The sequence below is a fragment of the Pan troglodytes genome, chromosome 2 (genome assembly GCF_028858775.2).
Source record: "Pan troglodytes isolate AG18354 chromosome 2, NHGRI_mPanTro3-v2.0_pri, whole genome shotgun sequence".
NCBI classification, from domain to species: domain Eukaryota; kingdom Metazoa; phylum Chordata; class Mammalia; order Primates; family Hominidae; genus Pan; species Pan troglodytes.
The window spans coordinates 94324837-94338784 of NC_086015.1; the positions used below are offsets into that span (position 1 = coordinate 94324837).

At 36.1% G+C, this 13948-nt stretch overlaps 1 non-coding gene across 1 annotated transcript; it reads left to right on the forward strand.

Annotated features, from left to right (window-relative positions):
- Positions 1–11552: 11552 nt before the first annotated feature.
- On the forward strand, positions 11553–11764 carry LOC112208902 (small nucleolar RNA U3). The gene has a single exon (XR_002943444.1). It is a non-coding gene; the product is annotated as a small nucleolar RNA U3 (small nucleolar RNA).
- Positions 11765–13948: the final 2184 nt, after the last annotated feature.

Below are 13948 nucleotides of genomic sequence, written 5' to 3' on the forward strand. Positions count from 1 at the left end.
TAATTTTAAAATAGGTAATATTATATAAATTCTATAAGTTGTTGAATCTTTAAAAACAACCTTCTGGAATTTTATTTGAAATTTTACATTAATTTCTTTAGATTAATATTGGAAGAGTATAGATTTTCATAATGTTAATGATGAGAGGCAACTGCAGATGGCCCTGGAGACATCTTTCCTTCCCTCTATAAGTAGATTATCAGAAAACTGGCTCAGCCTTTTGCTGATGTCAGTATTCTTGGCAGGCAAGGCTTTCCCATGACCCCTGTATGCAGATTTTAGTCATCCATATGCATAGTTCTTAAGGTTGCTTCTTGGCTGGAAGATCTCCTGATATGTTTCCTGATATTTAGAGAAACTAGGTGTTCCCTACTCTTCGTAAGGTACATAGTGTAATATATGCATATATGTAATGAGGCTTGGGTGCAGAGCTTGTTCTTGCTCTTGCAGTGCTCTCAATTGTATGTCTGACTTACCAGCAAAAGTAAGCTCCAATCTGTTGGATCATTAGCCAGTGTGCACACATACTATCTACATAACCTACCTAAGCCACGGAATAATAATTGGAGACTGCATAGCTCTGCTACTACTCTGTTGTAAGTTTTCCTCTAATAAACTCAATATTGTGTCTGCACCATATGGCTTCAGTGGTATATGTTCATGACCCCTTTACGAAGCAGTTAAGTTAACCTCTTCATAAACATGTTATATTTCTTTGCTGATTTCAAATAATCTTATACATCTTTTAAAAGAGTGTGTTTTTAATAAAGTTCTTGGTCTTTTAGGAGGTAAATTACTACTTTTTATATATTTTTATTGCTATTATAAATTTTCTCTTTTTTGTTAGTTTTAGCTTATCTAGAGGAAGGTTTGGCTCGTATAGGTTGATAATATGTACACCCTTGCTGCATTTTGGTATTAGTAAAAAGAATATATTAGTAGGTTTTTTGAGTTTTATAAGTAGTTGGTTATATCCTCTCTAGTGACAGTTTTGTCTTTCTACTATATGTATGTATATAGTATTTTTTCACATGCTTTGTATCTTATTGCACTGGCCGTAGGCTTCAAACTCCCATACTACATTGATAGTAGTAGTGATAACAGGTATTCTTCTTTTATTTATCCCCACCCATTTAATAAGAATATATTGAAAGTTTACAATTATATTTTCTACAGATTTACCACACAAAGGATACACTGGTTTACCTTTTGTCATCCAAAGACAAACACGACAACTGACCATTATATAACACACCAAATGGAATAAGAGGCCAAATGGTACAAACTTAAATAAGTATATTAAATACTATCAGAGAAACAAGCTTCCACCTTGAAAACATGAATCAGGAACAAAAATTCTTGAAACAGAAAATAAGCATATTAAATATCATGAGAGAAAAAAAGGAGAACCTTCAAAGTGAATCAAGGACAAAATGTCTTGAAAAAACAAATAACTAGAGGCACTGCATAATAAAATATAACAAATAAGAAATAAATAATTCAAAAGGTAAATTTACTACAAGAATGGATATAGCTGAAGAATAAGCCAATACACTGCAACTGTATTGGGATTCTTCCATAAGGTATCAATATGAGATAAGGAAATGAAAAAACATAAATGGAAAATAAAGAGACCTGAAGGATAAGACAATAAATGCAAACATCCTGTCTCATGGAGTCCAAATAGAACAGAAAAAAAATGAAAAATAAATAAATGAACAAATTTACAAGGAAGACATAGCTCAAGTAAAATCTATCTTAAAATCTATTTCGGAAAGATGTAAAGCCTCTGTTTAAAAGGATTTATAAAGTGCCAAATTACATAGATTTTTTTTTTAAATGAAAAGGAAAAAAAATTAGACTCATTGTGGTGCAATTTCAAGACATTTAAATTGGTCAGGGCTCTATCAAATATGTGAAACCACTATGAGTATTTCAAAATAAGGAATTTATTATAGAATTAGACATTAAACAATTACAAAAGGAGCCTGGAAATTAAATGCCAAAAAAGGAATTTTAAGGCATCAGAGAAGAGTCACTAACAATCTCTATATGACTGAATGACTCAGAGGTGGAAGAAAAATCTGGACTTTAGATAAGTCCAGTTTCTGGAGAGTGACTGCTACAAAGTGGACTGGCTTGTAAGTCCTTGAAGGGTTGTTGACTCCTTGTGCTGACCTGTGAATTCATAGCAAAGTATCTGTGGTGGGTCTGAGATCACGCATTGTCATCTGGGCAGCATTTGGAAAGAACAGTTGGTTATAAAACAAAACTCAAGATGGGACTATTATTTTTAAATCCAAGTCTATTTCTAATAATAATTTTACAAAAAGGTATATATCTCCCATTTAAAATGAAGAAATGATTAAGAAATGTGTGCAGAAAGAGCAGTGACACATGAATCATTCAGATTTCTCCAATGACAACCTAATGGATGATAAGAATTTGAATTATCAATGTGTTTGAAAATGTAGAAATATTTTCTGATTAATAATAATTTTTTCTTTCTTTTTTCTTCAAATACTGTATCTTAGATTGAGACCTCTGGAAACAGATATTGAGACAGAGTTGCATGCAGAAGATTTATTGGGGAGCACTCTTGGGGGATACACCTATAAGGAACTTGATGAAAGCAAAATGGACACAGAGAGAGGCTGACTCGTGATACAGCTGCATCCAGGACATCAGCTGATCTTATATGGAGATAGAATAAACCTTCACAGTTGTCTCAAATTGAGGCTAGATGGCTGAGGCTTTGAATCTCTGCTTCAGCCAGTTACTAGCTGAGAATCACCTCTGGTGGGAGATATGTTGGGTCAGGCTGTTCTTGGCGGCCCAGTGAAATTCCCATAAAAGGTACTTCTGTGAGCCATCAGCAGTTGACAATCCTAGCAGCTGGGGGATGGGGACACTGCTTCAAAAAGTGTCCCCTACAGCCCATCCTTTGTGCCATTTATGTTCACTTGTTTTTCTTAATAATTTGCCCCATTCGGGATAGCTTCTTCAAGCTCTGTTGCTGCAGTTGATCTTGAAGCCATAACTGATACTCAGTCATCCCCTTTCTCTGTCATTCATTCTAGATTCTCCTTTCTACAGCTAGCACCAAACCTGGTCTGGGTCAATTTTTTGGTGAGATGACCTAAACCCTTGTCTTGGAAGAGTCTGAACCCCTGGTTACCATGCCCATCTCACGTGATGCTACTCTGAATTATAAATGTTACAAGAATTATAACACTTGTAGTTTGTGGAATGTGGACAGCTCCTTGCATCCTGTGGTAGTACAATGCTTAAAACTTTCACAGGTGGTGAGCTTGAATGGCATGCTGACAGAAGGGGCCCCACTGGCTGATACAGTATTTAAAATACTAGAAAGGAAACAGGGAAATTGTAAACATAAGGGCTGAGAATTGGGTGGCTGCTGCTGAACTGATTTGATTCATTGAAGAGACATAATTGGCAGGCTTTCAATGATTAATCAACAATTAAAAGAAAAGTGAGAAAGCTTTTAAGATAAAATGATGCCATTATCCCCACTGCAAGTTCAACAACCGACTCCAGGCATTAAAGCATACTCCAGCCCACCATTCGAGATGACATCATTTCGGCTGGATGCAGTGGCTCATGCCTGTAATCCCAGCACTTTGGGAGGCTAAGGCAGGCAGATCATCTGAGGTCAGGAGTTTGAGACCAACCTGGCCAACATGGTGAAACCCTATCTCTAGTACAAAAAAAAAAAAAAAAATTAGCCAGGTGTGGTGGCAGGCACCTTCAATCCCAGCTACTTGGGAGGCTGAGGCAGGAGAATTGTTTGAACCCAGGAGGCGGAGCTTACACTGAGCCGAGGTTGTGCCACTTCACTCCAGCTTGGGTGAAAAGAGCAAGACTCCATCTTAAAAAAAAAAAAGAAAGAAAAAGAAAAGAAAAGAAAGAAGAGATGGCATCGTTTCTCTGGAACTTAGTTCCTTTATAATTTAATATGTGCACAACTCTCCAGTAAACTTAGAGGAAAACTTTTTTTTCATTTTTTGTTGTAATAGCAGTATAGTGGTTTTAAAATTATGTCCATGAATTCTTTCAAACTCTCTCCTTCAAGAGGTAAAATTTAATTTTCACCTACTTGAATATGGGCTGGATTAGGGACATACTTCTGACGAATGAAATAGGGCAAAAGTGGTGGCATGTACCTACTGAGATTCAGTTATACAAAGATTGCATTTTCCATCTTGAGGAGGACGCTTGCCGGCTGTCTCCCCTGCTCAGATCACTTGCTTTGTGGGACTCAGCTTTTATGTTTTAAGAACACTGAAGCAGCCCATGGAGAGGTCCACATGGTGAGGACTCCAATAAATAACCATGTAATTGAGCCTTCTTGGAAGTGGATCCTCTACCATTGGAGCCATAAGTGACTGCAGACCCAAGGAATAGCCGGTTTTGCAAACTCGTGTGGTACTCATAGCCAGAACTGCTGAGCTAAACAACCCCTGGATTTCTGACCCTCAGAAAATGTGTGAGATAATAATTGCTTTAAGCTGCTAATGTCAGAAGTAATTTGTTTTAAAGCAAGAGGTAACTAATACAACAGGACTGAAAATCTTTCAAGGACTCTACATTCTAAGTGCAACTCATTCAGTAGGGAACTTTACCCACCCATTTGAATGGTTCCCAAATTCATATCACTAGATGAGTTATCTCAAATAAGCTTTCACAATTTGTGTTGCTTTCCATTTGCCCAATCCACCCAGTACCACTTTCTACTTCTTTAAAATCCTATTTTTTGCCCAGGCTAGGAGAAGGAGTATAAATTTCATTACTGAGATTCTCTGCCATATAATTGGGTTCAGTCAATGGAAGACACCAGCAGAAAATCAGAGGGTAAAAAGAAGATGAGATTGGAGTATTCATCTCCTCTCTTGCCTGATTGTCTGAGATTCTGGCAGGGGCTGCATCTCACGATGGCCATGTCTTCCCTCTGGCTTCCCCTCTTGGGTGACAACAGTTCTCATCCAGTTCATGAAGCACTGTTCATTCCCTTGCCCATTAAGGCCCAGGGATAAAAACAGCCTTGTACTGTTACTCATCTCTGGCTCCTTTGTCATTTATTGCTGGTTCCCTGAACCCTGCCAACATCTCTGGAAATAGCTTATTTATTAAATCATTTTCAGTGACATCTTCTGGTGTGCATCATCTACTTCCTGTTGTGACTCTGATAAGTAGAGTCCTTTGAAATTTTTCACCTGAAAATCACAAAGATCATCAGGTCAATTTATCTAAAACTGGACTCAGTCTCAACCCCTAAACCTATTTAATTTCTACTGTCTATTTGAATTACTTATATAACCATGTTGAACTGCCAGTATTTGATGATGCCTCTCCTACAAGATAACATGAAAATATTATATGGTTCAAACTTAAAGCCTGAAAGTTAACTGTTTTAGTCTGAGTTGCCCCCTGAAGCAGTAAAAAAGAAAGTAGTTTATTTGGGAGGTTATCCCAGGAAATACCAATAGAGAAATGGGGGAGTGAAATAAGGTAAAGAAAGCAGGGAGTAGAATGTGACTTATTAAGCAAATTACCACTGTGGGCAACCACAACTTTATCCCACAGGACTTTTAGCCCCCTGAGGAAGTCTCAGAGATGCTATAAAACAAGAGTCAGAGCTATTCCAACTAATGGGCAAGGAAACTAGGTATTTATCTACCTGATCTCCCTCCATCATTTTTGAGGGGTCCAGTGTCCAGACACATTATCTCTGGAACTTCTGATTTGCCCTTTGTACCAGCAAAGTGTTCTCCACCAGCCAGGAAAAAACAAACAAACAAAGAGCTGTCACACAAGGTTGCAGGGATTCCAACAAGTAGTCTTGGACCATGAGGAGGTGCATGCTAAAGAGATGCAGATAGGAGCCAACTGCTATACTGCCTCTGACTCTTCCCTCTCACTCGTTCTCCACATCTAGTCAATCACCAAGGTCTGGAAAATTTTTTTCCAAAAACATTCCTGAATCTATTCCTTCTTGTCTGTTTATATTTTTTCTATTGTGTGTTCACAAATTAACACACATTTACTAACAATTTTTTAAATGCCACACATTTGTTATCTCACAATTTCAGTGGGTCATGAGCCCAGGCACAGCTTCACTGGGTTCTCTGCTCAGGGTCTCACAAGGCTGCAATCAAAGGTTGGCCAAGCTGTGTTCCTTTCCTGAGCTCAGGGTCCACTTCCAAGTTGACATGGTTGTTGGCAAAATTTAGTTTCTTGCAGTTTTGTGTCTAAGGTTCCTGTTTTCTTGCTGTCTGTCAGCCAGAAGACTTTCCCATCTGCTAGAGGACATTTGCAGTTTTTTTTTTTTTTCCTCAAGGGCTTCTCTCAGGACCTCTTACAATATGTCAGATTACTAGTTCAAAGCCAGTAAGTGGGAGTTTCTCACCCCAGTCTACTAATACAAGCCTTATGTAAATACATAATCAAAGGAATGATAGTTCATCACCTTTACCATGTTATATTTATTTATTCTGTTTAGATTGTCTGTCCATGCTCAAAGGGAGAAAAAATTACATGGGTGTGACTCATTGTGGGTCCCCTTAGGGTGTGTCTGCCGTACTGATAGTGTCCTATTTTAGGTAGCCTCATCTTTCAACTAAAATGCTAAAACAACCATCTAACTGGTTTTCCTTCTTCAGATATTGTAATTTTCAAATCCATTGACCAAAAACTGCCAGAGAAGTCTAACATAAATGGAAATCTAATTTTGCAGCTATAATCCCAAAGTATTTTGAAGGTTCCCCTTGAGTGTAATGAGACCCAAAGTCCTCATCAGATAAACCAGGCCCTTCATAATCTAGACCCTGCTTGCATCTCAAGTTTTATCTCTACTCATGTAGACTTTACTTACTAACAACAAAATGCAGGCAGTTTCTTGCACACACCATGTGTTTTCCATTTTGCTGTCTTTGCATATCAGCTGCCGCCTCTACCTGGAATGCCTTTCTACCCTATTTGCTACTTAACTTGTGTGGCTCAGCAAAAGCACCAAGAAATTGACGAGGGCCCCCAAACTAACTTTAATAACCTTCATTTGTGATATTATTATATCCTATATATATCTTTATTATTGCATTTAATACTTTGTAGAAATTTTAATATTTCTATTCAATCTATGAGATGCCTGAAGGTAGGAAGACTGTTTATCTTTGCATCCCGTTGCACCTGGCACATATAGGTCCTCAACATGTTGTTGTTAAATTAATAAATGGATAAGTAATGAATTGTCATGATAGATTAAGTCACAAACTGACTATCTGAGGCAACTGTAATAGCAAAATATGGTTGAATGATAATTAAAGTCACTAGGCATGGAAAAATATGATAAATATTAATTGCAATTTTCATTTAGATTGGTGTTGACTGAGCTTCAGTTGATTGTTTCAGAATCCTTTATCAGTGTTTATGATGCATCTCCCGTGGGAAAAGGGATCGTCAGTGAAATAAGTAAATCCAATATATGCCATCTAATAAAGAAAAGATGAGGAAGAGATTAAGATCCAAGTCTGAAATGCCAGATGGATATCTGTATCTGATTTACTGATTCTCTTAGACCAGAACTAATTTTTGTCATCATGGCATTTTGCTAGGACTGGAGACACATGAGGGCTGTAGATGTCCTATGACAAGGGCACTAAGGCTTCCCAAGTTCATGAACCATGTCTCTTCAACCTTGACACCAGTCTTAATAGAACAAGGCCACAATATATTTTTTGGTCTCTAATCTCGTTATTAATTGTTCAAATGCTTTGGCATAAAAACCAGGAGGGAGGCCATTCCTTTATCCCCTGCTGGTTATATCCCTCCTAAAGTTATAATCCCTGTGACAATACCCAACTGCAGATGGCATTGCTTTGATGAAGCTCTTTAACCACAATCCTTTTACATACTGTTTGTAATCTGCACAGCCATACAATTATTCAGCCTCCTTTTCTTTGAGGGCATATTTTCACACTTCAGGAGATCTTCAAACTTATAATTCAGCTTCGCTGGTGTAAAGATTAAAAAAAAAAAAGCCTTCTCAACTGCTGTTTAAAATCATGCCACTGTTGACCCTAGTCTCCTTCTAAAGCCCTAAAATATAAATTAGGCCTGTATTCATTGTGTCCCAAAGAGATTTCTTTTCTGGGACTAGCTCTCACTTCCATGGGGCCTCCCCAGCAGTTCACAATGGACATCTGGTTTTTGTGCCTTCCCAGATGGGCTCAGTCAGCACAGATTCCAGGGTCTAGGAAAAAGGAGAGGAAAGAGACATTTGGTACCAGACTATATTTTACATTTACAATACAGGAAGAAATCTGCATCTCTTTTTCTCTCAGCTCCACCATCACCTGCATAAGTTATTTGTGCTCCTACTGAGCTGACGCTTTGGTTAACAAACTTCAATTTTTATGATTTCCCAATGAAAAAATATTTGGGAGGTAAAAAATTATTAAGTGTGACTGATTCCTCATGTTTAAAAAAATCTATCTATAAAAAGTACATGGGTGCTTTAATTATTGGGAAATAGTAAGTTTGAATGACACGTTGTGTCCTGAAATAGAAAAGCGAAAGAATGAAGAAGATTTATTGTGCATTCTATTAAGTAGTATTAGAAAACACTTATACAGGGTTTAAAATATGCCAGGCAATATCTTGAGTGATTTTCATCAGGATGAAAAACAGGTAAAATGGCACTTCTAAGATAATGGCTATTTAAAAATCTTAGCAACTGTACATTTTATTGAAATTTTGAGAAAATTGTACCTGGATATGCTATTGTAAATAATAATACTGAAAGTGTGCTCTGTACACTTTCCCTAGTTTTCCCTAATGGGAACATTTTGAAACTATAGTATAATAGCACAACCATGTTATTGATGTTGATACAATCTGCTAATCTTAGATTTCTCCAAATACATTTTACTTATTTGTGTGTGTGGTGTTTAATCTGTGCATTATGTTACATGTGTAGATTCATATATCCGCCATCATAATCAAGAAACTGAACAGTTTCATTACCAGGTAATGAAGAAACTGAACAGTTTCATCACTACAGGATCCCTTCTGTTGCTCTTTTAGAACCACACGTACTTACAACCTGCTATCCCTCATTTCTGGCAACCACTAACAGGTCCTCCATTTGTAAATTTTGTATGTCAAGAATGTTATATAAATGGAATTATAAAGTATATAATCTTTTAGGATTGGCTTGTCTCACTCAGCATAATTCTCTGAAGATTCATCCAAGCTGTTGCATATATCAATAATTTGTTCTTTTTATTGCTGGTTATCTCATTCAATTTCTTCTAAGTTGTCTAAATTAGTGTAAAGTTATCCATAGTATTTCCTTGTTAATCTTTTAATAGCTGCAAGATTTGTAATTATATCCTATATTTTATTCCCAATATTTATTATTTATGCCTTCTTGCTTCGTATTTCTGTGAGTCTTGCTAGAGATTTTAATGTTATTGATTGTTTTAAAGATTCTGTTTTCTGTTTCATTGGTTTTCCCCACTGTTAATAATTTTAGATTTCTTTGGTTTTTGCTCTCATCTTTAAGATTTCCTTTCTTCTGCTTTCTTTGTGTTAATTTTGCTCTTCTTTTTCTAGTTTCTAGAGGTAGAAAGTTAGGTAATTGATTTGAGTGGTTTTCTCTTTTCTGATGTAGGAATTTAGGGCTATAAGCTTTCCTCTCAGCACTGCCTTGGCTGCATATTATGTATTCTGATAAATTGTGTTTTTGTTTTTATTAATTTTTATGTATGTATTTTTAAATTTTTCTTTTATCCAGGAAGTATTTTGAAATTTGTAGTTTATTTTTTATGTGTTTAGAGATTTTAAAGGTTTCTTTCTGTTATGGATTTTTGGTCACAGAACACAAACTACATTACTTCAATTCTTTTCAATTTGTCAAGGTTTGTTTTATGGTTCAGGTTATTTTGGCAAATGTTCCACGGGTGCTTGAAATAAATATGTATATATTCTGCAGTTTTCAGGTGGACATTTTTATATGTGTCAATTAGATCCTATTTTCTGAAAGGTGTTCAGATTTGCTTTGTCTTTGCTAAATTTTCTGTCTAATATTCCTATCAGTATCTGAGAGGGAGACCTTGAAGTCCTGAACTATAATTGTACAATTTTTATTTTTATTAGTATTATTATATTATAGTATAGTGACAGAGTAATTTTTTTTTTTTTTTTAGACGGAGTTTCACTGTCGTTGCCTTGGATGGAGTGCAATGGCTCCATCTCGGCTCCCCGCAACCTCCTCCTCCCGGATTCAAGTGATTCTCCTACCTCAGCCTCCTGAGTAGCTGGGATTACAGGCATGCGCCACCATGCCCGGCTAATTTTGTATTTTTAGTAGAGACAGGGTTTCTCCATGTCAGTCAGGCTGGTCTCGAACTCCCAACCTCAGGTTATCCGCCTGCCTCAGTCTCCCAGAGTGCTAGGATTACAGGTGTGAGCCAGTGCACCCAGCCCAGAGTGATATCTTATCTCTAAAAATAAAAAATAAAAAAAATTCCATATTTTTGTCAATATTCTCTTTGTTCTCCTTTTCTAATTTTCTCCCCACTCCAAAAAACTGAATCAACAAATACACTCTGTGGTATTAAAAACTGTTGCAATCAAATCTTTTCCATTAATGTTTTAATAAAATATAATTTTGATTCTTGTGTAGCTATAAAAAGTAATGAAAACTTAAAATTCTGGCCTGTATAAGATTGCTGAGATTATTCAACTACATATACATATGGAAATTTATTCTTTTAGAAAACTTAACATGCCAAATTAAAATATTGCAAAAAATGCTTGCTAATTATGCCTCTAAATGTGTTATTTAAATAGAAGTTAATAGTCCTAAAATGTTGGAAGACATACTTCATTCATTACTAAATGTCAACAAATGACATAAAAATCTACTATCTTTAAGAAAGAATCAGGATTAATCCAGAAATGTAAGAAAAGTATTAATTGCTATCCTTTAAATGAATGAGAAAAGACTTATGAAATTCTTCAGTTTAATGCTTTGGGACACTAGCACATTGAGTGACTTTATGCAGGATTGCACCCTAAGCAAAACAGGACATATGCCTTTCTGAGGCAGTTATATTCAAACATCAATTTCAACTTTAAAATATAATTTATTGTATTAGTCTATTCTTATGCTGCTATAAGGACATACCTGAGACTGGGTAATTTATATAGGAAAGAGGCTTAATTAACTCACAGTTCAGCATGGCTAGGCAGGCCTCAGGAAACTTATAGTCATGGCAGAAGGGGAAGCCAACATATCCTTCACATGGTGGCAGGGAGAAGAAGAAGGAGAGCTGAGCAAAGGGGGAAGTTCCTTATAAAATCATCGGATCTTGTGAGAATTTACTGACTATCATGAGAACAGGATGGAGGAAACCAGCCCCATGGTTCAATTATCTCCACCCAGTCCCTCTCATGACATGTAGGAATTATGGGAACTACAATTCAAGATGAGATTTGGGTGGGGACACAGCCAAACCATATCATTTATCAAGACTATTCTTTCAGGGATCACTTTTATGCTTTGTACTAGAAGTTTCTCTGAAAGTGTAGAGCACCATCAACTATGGGAAAGGGGCACAGCGTTGTCTCCTAAGCATGAAGCCAGCTCTCTGTGTTGTGTTGCTGCAACTGACACTTGATATTGATGATCATTCTTTCCCTCCCTCAAAAGAATAAGAGGGGAGGATGAAGTCTGAGAGGTAATTATTTAAAGTAACTAATTAATTTAATCTAATGCAGTTTATCAGGCAACAATATGTAGAGATTAAAATGCACGTTTGTTTCTATCATCTATAGAAGATACATCTTCCACAGTTTTTTACAGAAGGCTGTCATTTCTCTAAGGATTCACAATCAATATTCTTTTGTTTATACAGTGTATACGTCCAGTAATCAGATACATTACTTGACATGTTTTTAAATGTTAACTTTCTTTGACATTTTAATATTTTAATCAGGAATTTCATTTCCCTAGATAAGATAGCTTTCATTATGAAATTGTGCTTTTTCAGTTCATTTGAAGGTGGCATTGTGTCTGAACTTTAGGAACAATGACTGAAGATAAAGATGTTAAAAAAAGATCAAGATACAACAGAATATCATATAAAAATTTTTATAAAGTTAAATGATATTAAATGAGAGTAGTAGTTTTAAAATAGATCTACTAATTTTTTGACATGCCTTCCTTTAAGAAACGGAGCTTCATCCCCCACCCCTTGAACGTTGGGTGGATGTAGTGGCTTGCTTCTATCAAATAGACTATGTAGAAGTGATGGTGTGTGACCTTCAATATGAGGTCATGCAGGGCCTTGCATCTGTCTCTTCACTCTCTCTGGGATCACTTGCTCTGGTGAAAGCTGGTAATAGATACCATGTCATCAGAATACTCAAGCAACTCCATGTAGAGGTCCATGTGGACAGGAATGGATGCTTCTTTTCAAAAATCATCAAGGAATCAATGCCTTCTGCTAGAGTCATGTAATTGAACCATCCAGTAAGTGGATCCTGTAGCTACAGCTCCAGTGAAGTTTTTAAGATGACAGTAATTCCAGCCAACACCATGGCTTGACCCTCAGCCAGAACCATCCAGCTAAGCTGCCTTCAAATTTTTGACTCATAGAAATATGAGACAATAATGTTTTATGTTTTAAACTCCCAAGTATGTGGATAATTTGTTCTGCATCAATAAATAACTATTACAAATACCTTCCGTTATAGACCTTGACAAAAGATCACATCCTTTGATGTCCAGAAGTAAACATGAACTGACATGTGATAAATTCTGGAAACATTATCGGAAACAGAACTCCTTTCTTTTGACAAGCCCAATGCCCCCCCCACCCACTGCCCATTTCAGCCCACCAATATCTTTACATCAATCCACTCTCCTATGATTTCTTTCTCATCCAGATTTTCAGATTAGAATAATAAATCTAGTTCACTTTTGCTTAGGTAGACTTAAATCAGTCAAGTTCTCTTATTTCATTTTTTGGTTTTTCAATGAGATTCTACAATAGGGATATCTATTTCCAGAAATCAGATAACTAACTTTTCACTTACAAATAAGGTACTTTTTTATTTCCATACTTCTGAATATTCTTGTTCTGACCTTGCCACGGAATTTCTATATACCTGTGGTCTTTTTACAGAAACTGTCTTGATATCATATTTAAATACATAAAGAATGATCTGTATCTTAACATTCTATGAATATATCAGCATATTCACTTTTTAATATAAATATTTCAGTAAAAGTTAATGTCAAATTACCTGGAGCAAGCAAACCTGCTGAGTAACTATTAAGGCAAAAACTGGGAGGCAAAAAACGGCTTTCTAAAGTGCAGAATCTTGGGAGTGACATAATTCTGTCAATGGTCAAATTGTCTTCTCAGAAATCCCACTGTTCTGTGCAAGGAACTCCCAAACAGAATATCCTAAGAGTAATATTAACAACCCCAGTCAAATCCGCTTTCTATATTTTTTCCACCTAACTCCTCATAGGTTTTTTTGTTTATTCCAGAGTGGCGAAAGTTTTGTAATGTACTAGGGCAGAAAATTCTTACAGGAAAAAATAAACTTCATGTTTCTTTCTAAAATAGATACATATTTCTTCCACTGCTTATTTCACTAATGTTATTTGGCTTGGTCAGCTACTGCATATTGCATGATATTTTTTTCTGGGATAAGTTATTTCAACTTCAAACTTGGAGGGTTTTTAAAAGAAAAACTGAAAACTATTTTTTACTAAAAGGGCATGAGAAAGTATAAGTTGTTTCAAATAGCCAACTTATTGGTAAAATACTTTTAAAGTCACAAATGATGGCTATACTTAATTAGTTTTCCAAATTTTATAATGTTCCAAATTGTGGGTCAAACAGAATTTAAC